At 38.9% G+C, this 25,647-nt stretch overlaps 1 protein-coding gene across 1 annotated transcript in view; it reads left to right on the forward strand.

Moving 5' to 3' along the window:
- The window catches only part of LOC122801175 (calsyntenin-2-like), a 2,452,991-nt gene that overhangs the window by 1,462,678 nt on the left and 964,666 nt on the right, over nucleotides 1-25,647 (forward strand). The window lies entirely within an intron of this gene.

Below are 25,647 nucleotides of genomic sequence, written 5' to 3' on the forward strand. Positions count from 1 at the left end.
CACCAAACATACCTCTCAACCTCTTAGAGCAAGAGTTCTGGACAAAGCCATAAATAATGGAGGGACAAAGGCCCCAAAATAGAGACAATTTTTAAATATTGCTCTTATAAACATAGAAAGTTGACAGAATAACAGGTTTTGCGTTACCAAGAATTTTCAGAAGGGTATGAAGTCTGAAACTCAAATGCCTACCATAATTTTCTGACTTTTATCTTTAACGACTTGCCAATGATTTGCCAGAAAAACTCAGTTTTATGAAAAATGGACCAAAATTATGAGGTGAAAATCTGTACAGTTGAGAGGTATGCATGACACTAAAAAAAGAAGAAATAGATAAATTTTGGAGAAGTATTAATGAAGATCCTGTGGAACATACTAAAGATACTAAATGGATAGAAGAAGTAAAAGAAAAAATAAGAAGTTCAAAGGTATCGAATATGAAATGGGATGAAGTACCAGCTAGAGAGATTGAAACAAAGTTAAGAAAAGCCTCTAATTGGAAAATTCCAGGCCCAGATGCAGTACCTAACTTCTGTTTAAATGTATTAACATATTTGCACTAAGATTTAGCCATGAGTAAGAACTATTTATATGCACACTCCAAACACCAGTCAACAACCAAACAGCAAAAGCAGTGCTCCTACTTAAGAATGAACATGCAAGCTACCCAAAAAATTATAGATCAATAACTTGCCTTCCAATGACATATAAACTATACACTGGAATTGATGCCAACAGAGTTTATAGTCATTTAGAAGAAAACTCAATTATGGCAATAGAACAAAAGGGTAATAAAAAAAAGTCATATGGAACAAAGGATCACTTGTTGTTAAATAAATTCATAGTACAAAAAAGCATTTGACAGTATCCCACATTCATGGTTGAGTCCTTAAAATGAATAAGATACATCCTACACTGATAAATTACATCATATTGAGCATGAAACAGTGGCAGACCACTTTGCAGTTAAGCCATGATGAAGGACAGATTATTATTTGAGGGATAAAAACCCAAAGGGGGATATTTCAGGGTTACTCTGTGTTACCACTGCTCTTTTGCCTTGCCCTTAACCCATTAAGCTGTCTGTTTAACAGATTAGGTCATGGCTATAATCTAGCTCCCAGAAAGCAACAAAGTTTAAAGACATCTCATTTTCTCTCAGTTGATGATTTAAAACTGTATACGTCATCAGATGAGGAACTGAAAGCACAACTGTACGTAGTCAAAATTATTTTCAGACGATAAAAGAATATCATTTGGTCTTGATAAATGTGCAAAAGCAACCTTTAAAGCAGGAAAGCTGCAGCACCAAGAAAACTTCAGTTTGGGACAAGAATGTGATATAAAGAACTTGAGCAAGAGGTAGTGAAGAAATAGTTGTGAATTGATGAAGGATCAACAATAAAACATGAACAAATGTGAATAAAACTTAGTAAGGAGTATTTTAGAACATTTAAATTAGTCCTGAAAACAGGCTTGACATCTAGGAACAAAACACAAGCTATAAACCAATTCGCTTTTTCTGTCCTAACTTACAGTTTTAGAGTGATTGACTGGCCCCAAAATGTGTTGGATAGATTACATAGGAAAACAAGAAGGATGCTTCATGCTCATCAAATGATTTACAAAAAACAGCGCATACCAGGATAATATATTCCCCATTCTGATGAAGGCATGGGCCTCATTGAAATGAATTACACATATAGGTCTGCAGTCATGGGACTGCATACATATCTGCTGAACTCACAAGACCCAAACATAGTGAAAGTTTTGAAACATGAGGAGAGTAAGTCTAAGATGACGTCCCCTCTTAGTCTAGCAGAAGCATATCGACGTCAAGCAGGAATGGAATTTAAACCAGAAGTAGATAAAAATCAGACAGCAAATGAATGTGTCAAAAAACAAAAGAAAGAATATAATGTTTATTGTAATAACAGTTCATGTCATGCAAAGGTAGAGCACTAACAACAGAAATAAAACATTGTTATCGTCAGTTGATTATTTTGGTAAACCGTTTATATCTGTGGTTGTTCATATACAATGAGTACATTTACTTTCAAATATGTCTTAAAACAGGGTTCAGTTTATAAAATAATGTTTTCTTATATGTAGACTGTTTTGCCAGATTTCTAGGTTATTATCTTTAATTTATGCTGTTGTGAATTTATGAACATGCATTATTGTTTATTTCATCATTTGGATTTGGATTGTTGCTTACAATCTGAAGAGGTCCTTCTCAGATTAAAGCTCTTGTGTTGTGGATATAAATAAAAAAATGTGCCTTGGTATGCCTGGTGAGATTTGAAGATTCTCATTTGTATTCTTAATAACGTCCAAGTTGAGTGGCTCTTGGCTCCTTTCTACAAAGGAAACTACTTTTATTGAATTATCACAGTTTTATAAGCTATATAAAGTACACTACTGTTATCTTAAATTAATTATTGCCTTTCCTTAAGTTTAAGTTTGTTTGTGGTGACATTACACTTGGGAGACTCTTTTACTGCGCTTTTACATTAGGAGGACTGGGATTATTCATCTAGTGGCAGCAGGTGTTTACCTGGTCTATGTGAGTTGAGAAGCACACAAAAGGGCTCTAAGTGAAGGTGATTTATTGGCTAGAGAGCTCAGTAATCAGTTTTCTGTATTTAAAGTGTTAGTATAAATTCGGCACATTTGCACTGAGCTGCTCGCTGTGCCAGTGCCCTGTATAGATGCAAACATCTGGAAGCATTGCTTACTTTCATTATACTGTGAGGTTTACTGTGCTATTTATTTATTTGTTTGTTGCACTTCTTTGAAATTTAAAGTTGCATTTTCAAATTGTTGTAAGTGCTGCTGTTCTGCACTGAAATGCAAGCGGGTGGGGCCTTCCAACAAAAATCCCATAGAATGTAGATTGCCAAAACCCCAGGGATGCCCTTAGGTTCCATGACAGGCCCCAGCAGGATATGAGTATGTCTGTTGAGGAATGGGGCACTAAGCTGCAGTGCTGTAAGGATAGTATGCCTCCCCAGAAAAAAAGTTAGGAGCTTATTCCCCATCATTTTTAGATGTATATGTATAGTAGTGCCCCCTTACGCATTTCTTTTGTTAAATACATTACAGACTGAAATAGAATGGACATGTTATGTCTCTCCAACATCACTAAAGTTAGCTATGGAATGCCGTTTAAAAAGTATAGAATGACATTGCACACACACTGAGGAAACTTCAATAACTATATTTTTACAGGTAAGGTATTGCAAATATTTCTGTGATAAATAATGGCACAATGTTTTAAAAAATAACAAGCCTGCTGTCCAGATTGAAGAGATGACTCTTTCTCTTTACTTTCATCGTAACTTAACATGCAAAGAATTCTAACTGAGCGGAGCATTCCAAAGTGATAATAGCAGATTTCAGTGCTCCATGCAAAAATATGTATTATGTCCAACCTATAGGTTGTACAATATATGCCTACATGGGGAAACACTGAGTGGACACAGTAAGAAACCTATTTTGTAGAGTTAAGCTTTCCTAAATGTAAATATTCTGTGAATATTATGATGGATGAAATGCTTTTTAGTCTCATCAGATGGTGCAGTGAACTGTTACACAGCAGTCAGCCATATGAAGCACATGTAGAATCCAATTACACTGCATCCTTACAGTATGTTAGACAGCCACAAGCAGTTACATTGTGTCAGCTCTCTGAGCTGCAGAATTTCAGTTTCACTTTAGTATTATGTTCTGATATTTTAATTTTTTATATCACACTGGTCTTTATTGTCAGTTACCATGGGGCTTCAGTACCATATGTAGATATAGAGCAGAAGAGGTCGGTATGGTTGTGAATAATCAGCTAGACACACCAGTGAAATCTTTACTATTATGTGCAGTGACAAATTCGGAGGACAACCGTTACAGCACCGACTCATCTTACCTACTTAATAACGTATTGAAATAAATGTACTTTGACATCTCAGGCTCGCTTTGACTGTGTTTTCACTAAGATGTTTAATGATTGCTTATTCTTTTTTTAAACAAAAAGTTACACAGATAACAACAAATGTGTATATCAGCTATAATAATAGGTGTTTTGTTTGCAGAGCTAAATTCTGGCCACTATTCTTTCAAATGCATTTAATGTCTGTTTTGTTTTGTTTAAGATAAGCACAGAGTGTAACCGCTTACACTGGCAAAGATCCCATATGCCAAACAAGTATGCCTGATAAAAACATGTAAGCATCTTCATTTTTCAAAATTGCTTATCATCTACATGCTGGTTTAACTCAGTTGTTGCTAAGAAATATTTAGCTTTATTGCAATGAAGGAGAGACAAAGGTGTAACATAATATCCCTTATAATTTATTTAAAGTACTGTGTTTTTGTGTGTAAGTGTGTGTGTGTTTGTGTGTGTATATGCATACATGCATTTCTGGTAGTGTAGAAGGTTGCATATACCTTATTAGTCTTACAACAAATTAATAAAGCAAAAAATTGGCTTCCATTCTAATGCATATTTTACCTTGTCTGTAGTTAATTCATCTAGACTTTAAACCATTCTTTGAGCTACATAAGATTTTATATAAGAATTCTGAAATAGGGCATAATCACAACATGCAAATCTGAGTATACAAATGAGATTTATGCATTGTTTTTGCATCCTGGCTTAAGAACTCAAAAATTCGTAAGGTAAAACATTGCCAAGAATATAATAAAAGTTATTCTCAGTTGCCAACATTTAATTGTTGTCTTTAATACCGCCAATGGTTTTGAAATATACTCTCCATAATGCAAATTACCATCTGACAGACAACTTGTATATCCCATTTTTGTGTTACTCCAAAGAGAATGACACGACTGTACAGCAAGAAAACCTGACAATAGTCTTACCCATTCATTTTGATGTCTCTAATAGAAAACATTAATTTTAATTAAATTCAGAGACTACCTCAGGGACAAAATAGGGATTTGTTGTTAAAACACCTTCCTTAAAGAAAACTAGGCAAATTCTTTATATTTTATGGGGTGTGGCTAAGGTATATTCTTGGTCATTTAACAGCAACTGGTCTTATGGTACAATCATATCAACTCACGTGAATAGATTTACTCAGGTAAGGTAAGGTGAGGTTCTACAAAATATAATTAAGATTCCACAATGGAGCAACTAAACAAAAATTAAGTCTTAAATGGAAAATTCATTTTGGAATTTGCATAACCCCACTTTTTTATAGTTAAATTAGGGTCAATAAGCAAACATAGAAATATTACTGTTCAGATCTAATTTGGAATGCAGAACTCAGTACTTAAAGCAATTACAATATTTTCCTCATTTAAGACTGACATTGAAGCCGCAGTGGTATCGTTGTTGCCTCACAGCAAGAGGTTCTCCTGTTTGATTCTCGGCTGGAGTGCCTTCTGTGTAGAGTCTGCATGTCCTCATCACAGTCGAGTGGCGTTCAAAAGACATGCGTGAATGGGCATTCCTTTGCTGAAGGTTGGGCGTCCGGCTGGCAACTCGGCACCATAAAAATCTACTGCCAATCATTAGCGGACCAGAGTTCCGCTGTGGCGACCCCTAACCACTAAAAGACAAGCAACAACTTATAGCTATGAAACTGTGCTTTATTGAATATTTTTATAATGTTTCCTGCTTTTAGCTATTTTAAAATATCTCCATCCTTGTATTCTGCTCAGTTTTGTTTCAAACCAAGATTGTTTGACTGACTGACTGAATGAACAACCTTGTACTTTAACAGATGAATTTTACCAAACCTTTATTAAACACAGACACCGGCTAATGTAATACTTGGGGGACTAATATTGACTATTGTAATGAACTAATTTGACTTGCACATGAAAACCTAATCCATTAAAAAAGCAAGATTTTGATGTATTTGGTTGATCTTTTAACCAACTTTAAAACTGACAAGACCTCACTGAGAGGGAAAACGGCTGAGAATAATTGAATGGTGTCCAGAATATTAGGCTAACAGATCTGAAATGCGATATATTATTTTGTCTTCCTCCTGGGAACGTAGGTTGCTGCTGAAAAGTACTTTGGGCAAAAGGGAACAGCTTAAAACCTTCTTTGATTTTTCTGCTTTTACTTAGAGGCACATATTCAGAAGTCTGTGGTTCAATAAGATTGAAAAGAAATTTGTTGCCGTTACTAGGAAGTAAGGCATGCTAGAAGAAACTGCTGGGATATAGTCATTCTTGTGTGTTGCAAGCAGATCTATCTATGGACAGTGCCAACTGTTTACTACTAAAAGAAATATACTTCCATCAAGAGACCACATATGAAAAATTGCCTTATTATTCATAGGAATATTTGTTGTTCTGTTTGGTTGAGTTAAACTGCAAATTGTTCGCAGATATATTTTTATCTTGAGTTCTTTTATCACAAATTTTCAATACTGGCCTGAATAAGCAGTAAGAGTGAGTGGTCTCATTGCTTTTTATGTACCACATCACTGCATTTTTCTACATCCCTTGCTCTAAGACATTTGGCTAGAGAGCTGTTTGCAAACATTTAGGAAAAGAAGGAGAGCTACGTCTCCTTCACATCAGAACACTGTTTCACCTCATATCAGGTCTAAGTTCACTGTACTTGAAGCTATTAAAATGGGCTCCCAAAGCATAGTCTTCATGTCAGTAGTTAAAATCTGATTAGAGAGAAGAGATGTGGGCAGGAAAGTAGATCTTGGAGTGATCATTTTAACTGCTCCGTCAAAGAAAATAGAAGAGGAAGCTATAATTCTGGTAACCAGCCCGTTGCATTCCATAACTTCCTCATATAACCCTAGATTTTGTTTATATAGATTTTGCAAAATAAAGCACTAGGATACAAAAAATTGTGAGTAACAGAACTTTTAATAAAATTCTGGCTGCTAAAAGCTGCTAAAGGAATATTTTCATTGTTTAACAAATTCCACCAACATTTGAACCCAAGCAAGTCTGCAAGTCTTTGTGTTTAAAATGCCAACTAAAAATATTTCTTTGTTTTAGAGGGCAGTTCTTCCTATTCATTTGGAACATTGTCTGAGTACGGAAACCACTAGAGAATCTGTTGAGAAACAGTGAGTCTGCTTGAATACAGTAATAATCCAAATAGTGTTAAATTGTACTACCTTTAGTCACAGATGAGCACACACTTGGACAAGGCATTTCAATGGAAAAGGATTATTGCATAGTTATGGAGTAACTCTTTAACACTACTTTTCCGATCCACTGACTTAATGTTCTGTGACCTAGCAAATTCTGAAAAGAGAAAGTCTGCCGTCTATTTGCCCTGTAGCTGGAGGAGCAGATGACAAAGGATGGAATGTTCTGTGCTGTTGTGAGTGGACAGTTTGTTGTTGTTCCTACTGCTTTCTTTCCATCCCAGCCCACTGAGTTTCTTTAGACTGCATGTTTTTTCCAACATTCTGCAGTGCTTTATATTTTCCGTAAAATGGATTTCCCTACATCTAGATGTATACAATCTTGATTAGGTTCTGTCTGATTGAAAACACCTTAGTAAAGCTGAAATCCTTGTTCACTGTTTTCCATAGACCACTACATATTTTAGTTTTAAGTATGCACTGCTTGCAATTAATTTATTTTTGGGATATTTCTCCCTTGTTCGTGTTGGTGCATCTGTGGAGTTGACTTTTATAAGTTCTGTGGGGTATGGAGAACTTGGTAGTTGTAAAAGTAATTAGATTTAATATTTTATTAGGTTAAATTCCTAACCAGTTGTGTTCAGTGAGTTGGTTCTTCACCAAGTGTTAATTTAATGAATCTTAGTAGAAGTCTATAAAATTACCAGTTGTATTTTGATACACTTCATTTTAAAAAAATGTAATAGCTGTTCATTTTCCTTTTTTCTTCAAATATTTGCAGAATTTTTTGGAAAGGGTTGCTGAAAAAAAACTGTCTAATGAAGAAGGCCTTCCAAATGTGTGGTTTTATATCCATGGGCAAAAATTCTGAGCCTATGCACACCTTCTTATTTCATGACTGTACACAATAGCTAAAACACTAGCATTCATTTCACTGTAACTTTGTTGTCCTATGTATAATCTCAAATTGTCAGCTGTTTCTGTTAACTTAAACAATGTCCATCTAAGACGTATATCAGGAATTGCTCCCTACTGAAATGTTAGAACTGGAAATGCCGAGTGCTGGCATGCAGAAAAAAAAGACAGAAGAAAACGAAGAAGAAGAGTGAATCTTGAACATTACTTTTCTCCTTTAAACTTCTGTTTTACAGAAGGGCAAACCCCTACCCCCAGAACACCCATACCCCCAGAACTTATATATATATATATATATATACACACACACACACACCTTGGTGAAAACTGGGATATTCTGACACATGGCCATAACAGACGTAGTATGTCTGTCTGTTTTTTGGCCATTCATTCTCTTTCTCCCAACATTTCAATGGTTTCCATTAAAAATTTCTGAAATAAGATCATCTAAAATGGATAAACCTCTGACCCCTCCAGTGATAACACCAATTTAATTTAGAATATCAAATTAGTTCTGTGCAACCGAAGTATGGTAATCAATAATCTTGAAATCTAACATTGCTGCTGTACAGCCCCTTTTCCCAAATCATTTAACAGACTTACTCTCTTTATCTGACAGAACAGTTCATATTGGAGGGTCAACACCAAACACAATTAAATTTTTAGTCTGTGGTAACACACTCAGCCACTGGCCTTCTGCAATATGAAATGCGTATATAAATTATAATTGTAATACTGAATTTTATATATATATATATATATATATATATATATATATATGGTTCCCATTCAGAAGCCTGAAACATCATAAGCCTGAAAATCAAAATCCTGAAACCAAAAGCCTGAAAATTCAGAATCCTGAAAACTCAAAATCCTGAAAGCCCAAAATCCTGAAAGACCAAAATCCTGAAACTCAAAATCCTGAAAACACAAAATAGACATACTGATGTCATTGTGGCTTTGCTATTGTTAGCCCTGTGGTGTTAGGTCATGCGTTGGGGTCAGGTAAGTGTGCGGTTGGTTTTATTTTAGGGTTAGGGCGGTTTAAGTGAGTTAGGGTTAGGGCAGGTTAGGCATGTATGCAATAGTGACAAATATTGGGGTTAGGGGCGGTTTAAGTGAGTTAGGGTTAGGGCGCGGGTCAGGTGAGTGTGCGATAGTGACGGACCTTAGGGTTAGGGTTAGGGTCAGGGTCAGTTGGTAGATATTAGTGTCTTTATAGTGACATATTAGCATTATTTGTGTTTTCAGGATTTTGAGTTTCAGGATTTTGGTCTTTCAGGATTTTGGGCTTTCAGGATTTTGAGTTTTCAGGATTCTGAATTTTCAGGCTTTTGGTTTCAGGATTTTGATTTTCAGGCTTATGATGTTTCAGGCTTCTGAATGGGAACCATATATATATATATATATATATATATATATATGTATGTAAAACTCATGTGATGTTAGAGTTTTTTTACAGAGTTCCCACTTTCTAAATGTTTTATTTCCCAGTAAGCTGGGCACTGTTATAAAGCAATGACTTCCTCTCTGAATTTTCCAACCTGTTAAACACTCTCGCTGACCACAACTCATCTCACTTCCAGGAGCATCCTCTTTGCATTTCTCAAATTTACTGTAAGCAAGTCAAAACAAAAGACTTACATCCTCTTCTGTAATGAATAAAACTGTCAGCTCATCAGGCAGATGGCCTCTATACCTGATTAACTTACCACTGCAGGGAATTCCTCACAACTCCATGCAACACAAATTCATGACGTGATATTGTCAATCTCAGCTTTATTCTCTCTGATGGGACAGATCCGATGCATCAGATCTGTCTCAGCCATTTTTCAAGCTCAAGATCTTCACCAAAGCTCATGGGCCTTATTCTTTACCCACAATGCAACCTCCTAGCAACCTTAGACTTCATTTGCTGCACAGCGAAGAGGTTGGATCACACTGTTCTGGGCTAAGTGTTATTTCTGTGTTTAGACTGTCACCTTTTTTCTGTTAAATTTAAAATTCGTCTTTCTATTATCTTTAATTAGTATCTCTAAATAGTTTTTTTACCATATTTTCCATTAGGTAGCATCCATATAAGTTAGAGGAAGTGTAACAGATGTCCGTTTTTATCAGAGGTTTTTACATAGTTCTTTTTCTATCTGTTAAAATTACAAGACTCTTCTTTCACTTTTGATGAGTGTGTTTCTGTCTGTTTAAGTTAGAGGACTCTTCTTTGGCCTCTGTAAGTGTGTGTGTGTGTGTGTGTGTGTGTGTGTGTGTGTGTGTGTGTGCGTGTGTGTGTGTGTGTGTGTGTGTGTGTATATGTGTGTCTGCTTTTTTCCATTAGCTGTGTCACAAAAAGAAGTAGGGAATCCATTATGCTTCAAAAAACATGAAAAGTGTGGAAAGAAAATGCCCCACAGTGATTCACAGATTTTATGTGTGTATTGTTTAGGGCGTCATCATGTACAAGTATTTTGTTCCATCTGTCACTATTTTAACTATCGGGCATTGATGGAACATAAAAACAAACTTATTTTGAAAGGCCTTTTTCTGAGGGCGTATCACTTGAGTCTTCAAAATTCGCTGGGGGCCTCATCATGGGTGAGCTCAGCAACTATCTGTGCTTCGGAGCTTCCGTCTTCTGCTGCGGAGGTTCCTTCAGCTCTGACACCTTGTTTGTTGGATCTGGGGAGTTCTTTGGAGCAGGGGCAGACTGCTTTTGAGGTAATGAGGAGGATTCTCACTACTTCCCAGTCTGAGACACAATCTCCTTCGGATCTTCCTCCTACTTCTGTCCAGGTGTCTTTGTCTTCTCACCTGCCCTCTCCACAGGTCTGCAGAGACTCTATGCCTCAGAATGTCCCTCAGGGGACTGCCCCCTCTTCCAGAACCTCTCCAGAATATCCCACTGAGGAGGATCCTCGAAGAGGACATCCAAGAGAAGCATCTTGACTCCCCAGAAGAGTCTATCACATCTGACACCGACCACGATGAAGCAGAAGGGTCCCCATGATCACCTCATGAAGATGTCTCCTTTGGTGACATCCTGGAAATCTTAAAAGAGAGAGGTGATTGGCAGTACATCACCCCTTTGGCCGAGGAGTCAGTTTACCTGAAGACCTTTGGGTCTCACCCTTCAACCTCTTGGGTGATGCCTCCTTCCGACGAGCTTATCGAATTAATTTCTTGGAACACTTGGGAGACCCCAGACTTCATAGACCCTACACCTAGGAGGCCAAATAAGTACATTACTGCCCGTAAAGAAAAACGTTTTTTAACAAAGGGTGTAGCGGCTCATGCCATGGTCATGTTGTCAGCCACTAAAAAGGAGCTTTCTGAAACCAGCTCCTATATCCATCCTCCTAATAAGGATTCTTGGACTATGGATAGATATGGGAAGGATGTATTTTCATCAGCGACCTTTGCCTTACAGTCCCTGAATTACCTCACCCACTTCACTAGATTATAGAGAGACCTGATAAAGGAATTATCAGACTCCCTCCAAGGAGCAGTAGCTAATGTGGTGGCAGATAAAGTCAATGCTCAGCTTGCCACCCTGAACTCAGTCGTCAACTTGTCTATGAGTCATATCTTATGCAGCAGATGGAATGAGTAGGGGAACTCAGTTTAGGTATCTCTCTTAGGAGGCAGGCCTGGATGTGCCTTTGTGATTTCGCAGTGCCCTTCAAGTCTTCCTTCATTAATGCCCCTTTTGATGGCTCTTCTCTTTTTGGGCGTAATGTGAAGGAAATGCTCACCAGGTGTGAACAAGAAGGCAATTCCTTATCTGCCATTGGACTACATTTTTCCACTCCTATGAGACCCTTTCCCAAAGGTCAGAAAAGTATTGGGAATATGTGGTTCAGAAAATCTCAAAGGTCTTTCCAAGACACAGAGGGTGAAAGTTCCTCTAGAGTCAGAGGGGGGAACAATAATGGAAGACACCACCGTTGCTGCAGGGGAGGCCCGTAGAATCAGGACTCCAGAGAGTCTTTGTTTGGGAGACCCTTCCAATGCTCCTGAAGGAGTGCCTGATTGCTCCCCTCTGGAGGCAGTCATGGGTTTATTGTCTCTGTACCAAGAAACCTGGCTAAAGATAACAAATGACAAATGGGTGCAGGACATAATATCCAGAGGATATATCATTCCCTTCTCCTTCCCCATCCCCGTAAACAAGTCAGTTCCAGATGTTCAACCCAGTCAGAAGGAACAAGCAACATTAGAAATCCAAAAGTGGCTAAGAAAAAGAGTCATCCTATTAGTCCCCATGACCAGAGAGGATCCGGAACTTACTCAAGATTCTTTTTAGTTCCAGTTTGGATCTCAGCAGTCTGAACAGATCGGTAAAAAAGACCAAGTTCTAGATGATGACACTGCAGCCAGTACTTTCATTCCTAGAAAAAGACAATTGGATGTGCTCTATAGAACTTCAGGATGTGCACTGCCACATTCGAATGGAAAGGTGATCCAGAAGGTTCTTGCACTTCCAGCAAGGAGCCAGTCACTTCCAGATTCAAGCTCTGCCCTTTGGTCTTACTACACCCCCCAGAGTGTTCACCAAGTGCATGGCAGTATTGGCAGCTCACCTGAGATGCAAAGGATTCTGCGTGTTTCCATATCTGGACGACTGGCTCATAATCACCCCGACCAGGCATCATCTGCTACAAACAAGGGACTATATCCACCAACTCTGTTCCTCCCTAGGTATTATTGTAAACTATGAAAAATCTGCTCTAGAGCCATGTCAAAGCTTTAGTCTTCATAGGAGCAGAGATAAACACAAGTACACTAATAGCAAGACTCCACAGGACAGAGTAGACAATCTCCATCATTATGTAAGAGTATTAATCATGAAGTCAAGAGCCTCTGCAAAACTGGTTCTTCAGCTACTGGGGAAAATGGCTGCATCAATCATACTCCTTCCCCTAGCTCGCCTTCATATGAGAATACTTCAGTGGTTACTTTCCACACAATGATTAATCTTGGAACTTCCAATGTCCCCCATAATTATGCTAAGCAACACCTGCAAAAAGAATTTAAAAAGGTGGATTCAATCTCCATTAGTGTCTCAGGGCAATCCTTTCATCACCCCTCAACCTCAAGCCATGGTGACCATAGACACTTCCCAGATAGGATGGGGGAAGCATTTTCTAGAGAAGACAGTTCATGGCATATGGCAGGAACATAAAGGTCCTTTGCATATAAACATCCTAGAGATGAGGACGATGCTTTTAGCATTGCAAGCATTTCAGAACACTGTTCCTGTAGGAATGATAGCAATCCAGTCAGACAGCATGTCCATAGTCTGTTACATAGACAAACGGGGGGAACCAGAAGCTCTCAGGGTTTGGCAGTGGGATACAGCCACCATCCATTTTCTGATAGCAATGCACATCCTGGGGAAATCCAACGGGATTGTGGACAAATTGAGCAGAGACGTTTTATGGCCACATGAGTGGTCCCTCAACCTGAAAGTTATAGAAGTGATCTTCCAGAAATGGGGCCAGCCTTGTTGCGATCTCTTTGCATCACCCATCAGTGCTAAATGCAGCAACTACTTTGCCATGATCCCCCCCACAGGGGAGTCACTAAGGGATACACTTTTTCACGACTGACCGCTGGGACTTCTTTATGCATTTCCTCTGATCCCTCTAATTTCCAGGTTTTTGCAGAAAACAAGTTTGTTGGAGACAACAATAATTGTAATTGCCCCCCCATTGGCCTCGTCAAATCTGGTTCTATTTTCTTCAGCCTCATCTTCCGGATGAACCATAGATTCTAGACTTGGCTCCAGACCTACTGACTCAGCTGTCAGGAATGGCTCATCCTAACCTGGACACCCTCAGATTGACAGCTTGGCTGCTCCACTACCCCTGATCGCCAGGTTTCTGTCCTTTCCTCTCGAGTCAAGCATATTCTATTATCTTCCCACAAAACATGTACACGAAAATTATACAAAAGCAAATGGAAGAGATTTGTTATATGGGCCAGTGATAATCAGATAGATCCCATTGCTGTGCCTATACATTCTTTTTTGGAGCTTTTGAAAGAGGTTTTCAATGAGGGAGCAGCTGCAGCAACTATTAGAGTTCAGTTAGCAGCAATTTCCATATAGGAAAAAATGGTTGTGCTATCATGTCATGTCTGAAATCATCTGTCCCACCTTTGAACCATCAGCTACATATGGGTTGAAATACCTTTCCTGGAACACTCTCTTTTTAGTGGGTATTACTTCAGCCAGAAGAGTTTCGGAGTTGCAACCTTTGTCGGCCAAGCCTCCATACCTAGTCTTTCATAAGCATAGAGTTTTGTTACGTACTAACTCCTCCTTTCTGCTCAAGGTTGTGTCAGAAAGTAACCTTAACCAATCTATAGAGCTCCCCGTTTTCTTCCCCAACTTTCAAAATAAAGGAGAATATTCTGTACATCTCCTAGATATTCATAGACAACTCCAGTTTTACTTACATAGAACTTCTGGAATTAGAAAATCAGATCAGCTTTTCGTCTCTTATTCTGATACGAAAAAAAAGGTCAACCAGTCTCAAAAGTTAGCATATCTAAATGGCTTACATTATGCATATCATACATTTATAATTCAAAGAACAGAGCTCTTCCAAGTTCTGTTAAAGCTCATGACACTAGAGCTGTAACCACATCTGCAGCTTTTCAAACTAGATGACCACTGGATAATATCTGTGCTGCAGCTACTTGGGCAAAACCTCATACTTTTATTACTCAGTACAAAGTGGATTTGGCCCCTAGGAGTAGAGCTTTTTTGGTTCTATGGTTCTGAGGAATATTCTCCCATGAGCCACCCTAGAGTCAGGTTGCTGGACATGGTGCCATCAGTGACAATAAAGGCGAGACTGACAGCATCACATAAAGACGTTATGTACTTACCATAATGTTCCATGTGTGTTGTCCATCTCATCCTTTATTCTCACAACCCTCTGTCCATACACCCTGCCTATACTCCTGGGAGACCGAGTAGCAAGGATTGGATTCAACAGGGTAGTATTTCCTCAGAAAGCATACTTTCTCAGTTCTTAACTGATTCATGCATACACACACATATCTATATCTACACACACACACACACACACACACACACACACACACACACACACACACACACACACACACACACACACACACACATACACACACACACACACACACACACACACACACACACACACACACACACACACACACAAACGCACACTTGGATAATTTACATATCTATATTTTTTTCTATGGAACATAACTTTTGTATAACTATAATCAAAACAAAAGCACTGTAGGAAACGTCACCTCTTACCTTGGAATTTGGCTTGACACCTCAGTTTAAGTCTCCCTCCACATTGACTACACAAGGTTAAAGGCTAACTGTTTCCTACTTTGGACCAATAAAATGTTGTCATTTCTTACTAAATCCTCCAGAACAGCCATAGGGAAAGGAGTTCTATTGTCACAAACTGGATATTGCTTCCCCACATAGACACAGAATCAACAACAAAATGTACACACATTTAAACCATAACCACTAAAATTTATAGATTTGTTGCATAGCCTCCTAAAATGAGCTTTGAAAAAGCAAAATAGCAACCTGTTCAACAAAGGGTTGACCTTCTCCTAGGATCCCAGCTATTCACATTCCTTGTCAACTAGACCTTTTCACCCCTTGCAGTTAAACTAATTAGGCAGCCTTCTTCTTGCAGCATGAAAAACCATAGCCCCTTTGCCCCACACTGCTGATCCCCCCCCCAAAAAAAAATAAACTCCATTCTGCAGGTACAGTTTCACTATGTTTAAACATCTGGGAATGAAATCCCCCATAAATAAAAGATATCCCATTTTACCCTAAATTTTGGAGTACACCAAAATCCCACCTCATCTCATCAGTCAAATGTCACTGCCTTTCATCCAGCTATGTCACCTAAGCAGAGCTTATGTTTCTTATATATATAGCTTTGTTTCTTATATTTTAATACTCTTACTGTCCTTTATATGGCAGGTTCCATTACATCAACCTAAACTTCTTACTGACATAATCTTTTGCTTAATACAACTTCTTCTTTCAGATTCTCACAAAATCAGTCCATCACTCAACTATCTTATTATTACAATTTGAGATATGCACAACTGTAATTGTTATGCTGAACATTTTCTAAATGAGACTGGATTTATGGCAATTAATTTATATTGCAATTGTATGTACACTTAACATTTTTGCTAGCTGATAATGGTATTTTATAGATATGTATTTTCATTATACTCTTGGTGTCTTTCCCTAAATCTAATTCTGACTTTCCTTGTATTCCCTGGCAGAGATATATTGTTTATGATGGTCCTAAACATTCCATTATTTCGTAATGCTGCTCATTTGTGCTAGCTGTACTTCTTAACTAATAAATTATATAGGATCTGCCACTCATTCGCCTCTGTTGCAAATAAAAAGAAGGCTTGGAGTTTCATTTAGATGCTTTAATACATAGAAACGCATCAGGATAACAGCATGTTTAAATATGAACGAACTAACAGACAGAGCTTGCATACGTACATGTTAACATCTCAACAGCTAACTGCAAAATGGCAGTCAGACTTGTACATGCGCAGTATTTATACACTTGTACAAGCCCTTGGATAACTTCTTAAATGGGTCTATATTAGAACACCGAACATTCAAAATGTCGAGTGTTCTAATATCGAACCCTATCAATCGAAAATTAAAAACATTGAACATTCAGAACAGCAAATTTTTTCCTAGGGAAAAATTTGCTGTTCCAAAACACATACACACAACACAAGCACACCAAACAAACAGCAATCCACACACATACACCTAAACTCTTACACCTAACCCTTCACTAAACTATATATACACCACTAACTATCCACTTTCCTTAACCCAAACCCTAACCCTAAGGTTTGTTACTATCGCACAATCACCTCACCCGTGCCCTAGCCGTAACTCACCTAACCCGCCTTAACCCTCACATCCACACAATCGCACACTTACCTGACCCGCGCCCTAATGCTAACTCACCTAACCCGCCCTAACCCTCACGTCCACATAATCGCACACTTACCTGAACCCGACCCGTAACTTTCCACCAGAGTGCTGAAAATACCGAAGCAACAGAAACAGACAAGCAAATTCTTTCCCTAGGAAAAATTTTGGTTTTCTGTTTCTTTGATATTTTCAGCGTTCGCTGAGAATGGGTCAATATTAGAACACTCGACATTTTGAATGTTCGGTGTTCTAATATGGACCCTTCTTAAACATATATAGACATACGTGGATCTACATCCACCCTCTTAAAAAGATTGCCCTTTATGAAAATCAACAGCAGAGCTAGGCATGCATTACTATGTACATCAGAAACAAAACACAATGTTCATGTCCAAGTTGCTTCATATATGCTACAGGATTTAGAGATTCTACCATATCTCGTAGCATAACAGTTGGAACTAAATTTAGCAACAGGGACAGTCTGCAGTGCACAACTCGTACCAGGAACTTCTAGATTCGTCATAGGAACAGGAATGTCCTCTGGAACTTCCTCTGGAATTGGAACAATGGACAACTCGCTCTGAGATAAAGAGTCTTTCTCACAAGCTATGCGCTGTGATTTGGACACCCAATCTCAAATGTTTCCGATTCCACCTAAAGATTCCTTCTTCTGTTTTCACAATGTACAATCTCGGCTCTGGACCAATATTCTTTAAGACACCAATCCGATCATAACCTTCAGACATTTGCATCATTACTACGTCTTCCTCTCATAATGGATTGAGGAGTTTACTGGTCTTATTCTAGTAGGACTTCTGGGATAGGCACTTCTTTAACAGATTGTCTTTTACTGATCTGTAGTTCTTGACACATGGAATCAACAATTGACTAGTGAGTGGTAATGTAGTTCTGGTTTGACTCAACAGAAGTCTCTGAGCAGGTGAACCAAGATGTTTATCATGACAAATATTTCTGAGATTCAAGATATTCAGGAAAATAGCACTATTATCTTGTTTTGAATTTTCAAGTAACTGTTTTGCACTTTGTACTGTGCGTTCTGCCAAACCATTTGACTGCGGGTACTCTGGACTACTTGTGACATGAGTAGAGGCCCATTCTTCAGCAAATCTTTTGAACTGTTGGCTTGTAAACTACGTGCCATTGTAAGAAATAACTTTGTGCAGACTACCATGTACTGCAAAATGACCCTTCATCTTAGTAATGACAGTACTGGATGCTAGGTTAAGAAGCAAGTCAATCTCAAACCAATTGGAGTAAGAGTCTACTAACACCAAATAATGTTGACCATTCCACTCGAAGATGTCTGTGGCTACTGTCGACCAAGGTAGTTCTGGAATCTGGTTAAGAAAAAGTGGTTCTTTCTGTTGATGAGGCTTTGTACTATTACACACGGAACAAGAAAATAGTGCTGTCTCAATGTCTTGTGACATAGAAGACCAAAATACTATCTGTCTCTCGCCGTTCTTTTGGTAGATTCAATTCCTGGGTGACCACAATGCAAAATAGTATTTTACTCTGGTTGCAAGGACTTTGGAACAATAACTTTCGGACCTTTCATAATGATATCTATGTCAGCCAGAATCTCATCTCCGTATGGAAAAGAAAGTTGCACTTCTTGAGGTAAACTAGATTTCTTTGACAGCCACCCTTGATTGAGGATGTGGTTGAGCCTTTGTAAAACTGGATCTGTTGCTGTGTCATCTGTCAACTTATCAAGATGTGAGGAAGAAAAATTTATCACTTCCATAACTTCAAAATCATCAATCGAATGAGAACCTTGATTTTCACTCTGTTCAGTGGTATTTACAGGTGATCTAGATAATGTATCAGCAAGATAAAGAAGTTTGCCTTTCTTGGAGACAAGATTGAAATTGTACTTTTGCAATCTCAGCATCATAAGTTGCAGTCTGGCTGGAGCTGAATGCAGTGGCTTTCTCAGAATAGTGACTAATGGGTGGTGGTCTGTTTCGATCTGGATAGGTCTACCATAAACATAATCATGGAACATGGAACATACAACGCAATTGCCAAATGCTCTTTCTGAATCTGGGGCATACTGCATCTCAGTTTGGTATGAGTTATTGATACACAGACAACAGGTTGATTCTCTTGTAGAATGACTGCACCAAGACCAAATTTCGAAGCATCACAGGTAAGTGTAACTGGTTTGTGAACATCAAAGTATCTGAGTGTTGGTGGACTATCGACTCTCTGTTTCAGGACATCAAATGCTCTTTGGTATTGCTCTAACCAAGACCAGGATACATCTTTGTGTCAGCTGTCTGAGTGGTGTTGAATGTTGGCTAAAGACTGGAATGAACCTGGCAAGGTAGTTGACCACGCCAAGAAAACATTGCAGGGCTTAAACATTGTCTGGAGCTGGCATCTTGAGAATGGCTGTTTGCTTTGAAGGATCTGGTTGTAGGCCTGTATTTGTAAATAAATGACCAATATAAGTGACTTCTTATAGCCTGAATTTGCATTTGTGTGGATTGAGCTTAAGATTCACTTGACGTGCCCTTTCTAGAACATTTCTGAGGTTTCTGTTATGTTCCGCTTCATCACAACCTCCTACTAATATGTCGTCTACTATGATAGCATAAGGACACCCAAAAAAAAATTACTGCATTACACACTGAAAGACTTCACTTGCAGAATTTATCCCTAATGGCATTCTCAAAAATCTGTACCTGCCAAACAGAGTATTAGAAGTAGTGAGGAAAGAGGATTTTATGTCAAGTTGAATTTGCCAAAATGAACTCTTTGCATCTAAGACAGAAAAAAATACTGACATTTGGCATTAAGGCTGAGACTTCATCAACTATGTGCATTGGATGATGAGGTTTTTTAAAGCTTTGTTCAAATCATATGGATGAATACATATTCTGATGTCATCTGAGTTTTTTTATGAGCTAATACCATGAAAGATACCCATTCAGTTAGAATTTTCACTGGACAAATCACACCTTGTCACACCATTTTGTCTAAGTTAGCTTTGACTCTGTTCTGTATGGCTATTGGAATTTTATGTGCTTGTCTGATAACTGGACTGACCTCTGGGTCTGACTTTATGGAGTGGACACCTGGAAGTTTGCCTAGTTTGTCTTGGAAAAGATCAGCATAGGTAGAAAAAAATGTGCTGGGCAAAATTAGAGTAGTGGTCTTTTAAGCTAACATGATGAACTTCCTTATTAAGAAGTCTAAATCTCAAAATGTACTCGCTTGAAGCACTCCTTAAAATGGAGAACATTTACATTTGTGCTGTAACAGAGACCTGATTCAAGGCAGCAGATAGCACCCCTCCACTACCAGGTTATAACTCATTCCATACCTTTCAGGCCCAGAACTTGGAACGAAGCTCCAAAGGTGGTGGTGTTTCCATATTCATAAAGGATGCACACACCTCCAGACTGGTAGCCCAACATGACGCATCAGAGATACTTCAGGTGCAGCTAACATTGGGTAAGACAGCGATTCAGGTTGTAGCTTGCTATAGGTCTTCAAACATGACCCAAGACTCGCACTCCATGTTCCTAAGCACTGGAGAATATTAAGGTCCAACCTAACACTCTCCTACTGGGTGACTTCAACTACCCCTCCATTAACTGGGAAACTACTCATGTACCAATGCACTTGTCCAACGTTTCCTGGAATTCATTTTAATTCCAATGCCCTGGACCAGCTCATTCTTACCCCCAGTAGAGGTAACAACATCCTTGACCTGGTCATTACTAACATGGGTGACCATTGCTCAGTATCAATAGTCAACTCCTCCCTGGTTAGATCCGACCGCAAAGTAATAGCCTTGGAAATCCACATCCCTCCCACCCCCCAACCCCCTGCAAAGGTAACCACCATGAAAAACTTCTCCAAAGCTAACTTTGGGCTCCTTAAAACAGAGGTGGCTAACTTCACAGCACCCATGCAATTGGAGAACAGCTGCATGACCACCAAATCATACACTAATGCCCTGTATGAACACATACACAAATGCATGGATCTCGCCATACCCAATAGAACCAAGATGCTTTCCTCCGAAAAAAGGAAGCCAATCTGGTGGTCCCCTGCCATAAACAAACTCTACAACAGAAGGAGGAAACTGATGAGAAATAAGGTGAAGTGCCAAGACTGGAAAAACCCCCTTATCAGCCTCAGTAAAAAGTTGAGATTCCTCATCAAATCCTCTAAAGCTAGCTATGAAAACAAAATTGCAGCAGATAGTAAAGACAACCACAAGGCCTTCTATAGTTATGTAAAGAATCTCCACAGCAATACCTAGATTTGCTCGGAGCTGTTGCACAATGGCACCTCCTATACCAAGCCAACAGATATTGCCAATATACTGGCCGACTGATTCAGTGCCAACTATACCCCTCTCTCCCCCACCGAAGGACCAATCGCAATATCAGTAGATTGCCAGGCACCCAGTATTACTTCTGCACAGGTTAAAACAGCACTGTCCAAGGCCAAGAATACAGCTTCTGTGGGACCTGACAATATCCCTGGCTGTGTTCTACATGAACTACAGAGTGAACTGGCACCTCGCTTGTCTGCCCTGTTCAATCACAGCCTCACCTCAGGCTTTGTCCCTACCAAATGGCGCACTGCTACAGTCATCCCTCTCCACAATGGAAGAGCAACTACAGACTCTGGGAAATGTCACCCCATTAGCCTGACAAGTCTGATATGCAAAGCTATGGAATACATCATCATGGACCTAATAAACAAAGATATAGGGAACCTCCAAACTCTGGATCCTACACAGTTTGGTTTTGTGAAGGGTAGATCATGCCTGCAACCTGGTTGACTTCTTTGAGTCAGTCAACAGAGCTGTGGATGAAGTCACGGTGGTTCATATAGCCTACCTTGATCTGACCAAGGCCTTTGATACCATTCCCCACTCAGGAATCATAGAAAAACTCACTAAGCTAGGGATCAACTCCTATATCACTAGGTGGGTTGCAAACTGGCTCACAGAACCCACAGTGTGAAAGTAGCTGACTCCAAGTCAGACTGTCGACCAGTCATGAGTGGAGTCCCACAGGGTTCGGTCCTGGATCCTGCCCTGTTTGGTATCTACTTCTCTGAAGTCCAGGCCAACACAAAGAGACTCTGGCTGACAAAGTTTGCAGACGATTGCAAGTTGGGAGCCGTAATTAACTCCCCAAGTGATGTTGACATCATACAGAAAGGCCTCACTGAGACCAATGACTGGTGTCAGAACCATGGCCTTAAGCTCAATGCCAAACAATGTGCCATCATTCCCTTTGGGAAAAATCTGGTTCCCATGAATTACATCGATGGTAGTCCACTGAACACAGAAGGTGCCATAAGAGATCTGGGAACACAGGTTGACAGCAACCTCTCTTTTGACCACCACATTGTCACTGTGGTCAGAAAGTCCTTCTATGTGGCACATCTCATTACTAAGGGTTTTGCATCCAGGAAGAAAGAGGTTATTGTCTCCCTGTACTCTTCCCTCATTAGGTCAGTCATTGAGTACAATGTCCCATTTGGCATGTACCTCACTAGACACCTACAACAACTGGAGAGGCCACAAAAATACCTCACAAAGAGGATCTTAGGCCTTAAACACTAGTCCTATATGGACAGACTCAAAAAAACTCCAGCTATTCTGTGTCTCATATTGCCTACTTAGAGGCGATCTCTGCTTAACTTACAAAGCTATGTCTGACCCAGCTCTGTTAGAAATGCTACATCTAAAGAAATCCCAATCCCTCTGCACTACACACTCCAGAGACCTCAACCTCATTACCACAATCAACAGAACAAGCTGGAGGGACAGGTTCATAACACAGAAACTGCCCATGCTATGGAATAGGTTTCCTATACATGTCAAGAGGAGTGCCTCACTGGCCGTCTTCAAGAGAAATCTTGATGAGTGGATGGGAAAGAGGAAATTCACCCTGGGGATCACCCCAGTGGCTCTACTTGACAGAGGCACTGGGAACTAAGGTCGGTGGCACAATGCCAGGATAATCCCATGGGCTAGTTTTGTAAATGCTTCAGGGCCATTAGCCTAGTACACACCTATGAACCAATAAATGAAAGTAGCCCAATTTTTAAAGAGTCTCTAAGACATAATAATGACTGGACGTGCCTCTTGACCACATAAAATAACACATCGTAGCTTCTTCCACTCTGCTAAAAATAACATGAAAGCACTACTGAGCCTTCCGTTTGATTTTTTTCACCTCCATAAGCAACAAGTTTTGCACACCTTGCCAAATCAAGCCTTTCACCTTTACACACTCAAGCAAATGTTTATGCACACATAACATTGCACTTGGAGCCTGTATCGACTTTGAGCAATATGGATTTGCCATTTATCCAAACAGTACAACATACTTCTTCTTTGCCCTTAAATCTACTGCATGGACCGTTTCATGAAGCACAGACACAATATTAACATAAAGAGTGGAACTGCTACTGTTTAACTGATCATCTCCTTTCTTAAAATGTTCCCTTTTGATAAAAGAATGTGGGCCTTTAGATTTACAAAATCATTTGAAATTATTCCATTTGTTACATTTGTGGCATTGTTGGCCAAAAGCTAAACATTTTTCCCTTTAGATTCTGACTTCCACCACAATTACGACAGTTGGCAATGAAACTAGACTGGGGCCCATGCTTTGAGTTTGCTGACTCACTCTTTTGCTTCTCTGAGACTGTGCAATGTCTGGAATGTGGTAGAAAGTGGTGGGGTTTACCAGTAGATGCTGCAAGGGTTACAGCTGCCATGTTCTTGGGCCTGTTTCTTTTAATAATGTGCTGCATACTATCAACATGAGCTTTATCGCTGTGCCTTCTAGTGCTGCTCTCATTTGTAAGCATATTTGTGTGCTTTTCTGTGAACTAGTATATCTGACAAATCTCAATGGCCTTATTCAAAGTTAAATAACTGTCACAAAACAAAATCTTTCTCACAGCATCATCTTTCATCCCACACACAAGTCTGTCTTTTATCAGCTCATCCCTTAAGTTACCAAATCTGCACATTTTAGCTTTATTTCTCAGGTCAGTTATATATGCTGCAAACATTTCACTATTCTTTTGATCCCTTGTGTAAAATAAGTGCCTTTTCATTGTAATATTTGTCTGGGGGTTACACATTTCTCTAAATTTACATTTTAAACACTCAGAGTCCTCACTTGACTCAGCCGGTACAACAATATGATGGTTTCCCCCTCTCCACCATAGATAGCAGGTGCATACACAAATGATCATTCCCTTTCTGCAGCTTCTGAACAGCTAAATTAAGTGGAATAAATGCCTTTGTATGATCATCTTTATCAGAAAATGCAGCCTGTATGAAAATGTCATACTCTTGCTCAAACACAATCCAGTTCTCAGCAATATTGCTGTCAAACACAAGTGCACTGCGTTTTCTAAATCCATCTGCCATGCCCACAAAGTATACACAAACACACTGAAAATATGGCCCTTGTAATTATGCACAAACTGTTCTGTGAGCTTGTAACAACATTCAGATGCACAATAAACTCTCTGAAGTACTTTACTTTGTGAAATATGCTCTGCAATGTATGTACTTTGTGAAATATGCCTTGAAATGGCCATACTTTGCGAAATATGCCTTGTATTGGCTGTACTCTGTGAAATACACCTTACTGTAATACTGCACAAACATGCAAACACTTTATACACTTTTGATAACTTGGATATCTTTGCTTAATACAAAAATGCATATGTTTTGTGAAAATGCAGTAATTTCCCCTTATTTTATTCATTTAATGCAATTCAGACTTTATTTCAAACCTTTTCTGTGATAATTCGAATATTTTTTATCAATATCATACATATCAGTTTATGCAAATATTGTTTGGAATGCTCTTTATGTCCTGTTTCATATTATACGGAAATAAATAGTGCTGAGCAAGTTTTCATACCTGAAATTCGTTTCTGACCTGTTTTGTGAAGTTTTGTACATTTGGAAATGATCCACTTCTGTATATTCCACCAGCATCTGGACAAGTGCTGTAAATCGTTTTCACCAAGCCGTCCTAGCTTCATACCTTTTTCTGGTATCTGTCCTTTTAGATATGCCACTATTGGTACCATGTCCTTTACATATGCCACTTCTGACACTATGTCACTCATTTGTCTCTGTTACAAATAACAAGAAGGCTTGTGGCTTCATTTAGATGTTTTAATACATAGAGACACATCAGACTGGATAACAGCATCTTTAAATACGAATTAACTAAAATACAAACCTTACATGCATACATGTTCACATCTCAACAGCTAACTACAGAATGGCAGACTTGCACATGCTCAGTATTTATTCACTTGTGCAACCACTTGGATAGCTTCTTAAAGATGTATATACATATGTTGATCACAAGGATCTATTTACTGTATATTTGCCAACTATATTAGGGACTCGACAAAAAAGTATTTTTATACAAATGTCAGAGTCATAAAATACATATATTTTGCACAGATTTTTAGTTACCCATAAATTAAAGACAGTGACATTATTATAAAATGTATAAAGAAAGAGATGTGTTTTATTAAATAAGCATGTTCTGCTTTCCTGCAATAGACTGGTGTCTTATACAAAATAGTTCTGTTCCT

This window comes from Protopterus annectens, chromosome 4.part1 (assembly GCF_019279795.1).
Source record: "Protopterus annectens isolate FY-2018-M chromosome 4.part1, PAN1.0, whole genome shotgun sequence".
Classification (NCBI taxonomy): Eukaryota; Metazoa; Chordata; order Ceratodontiformes; family Protopteridae; genus Protopterus; species Protopterus annectens.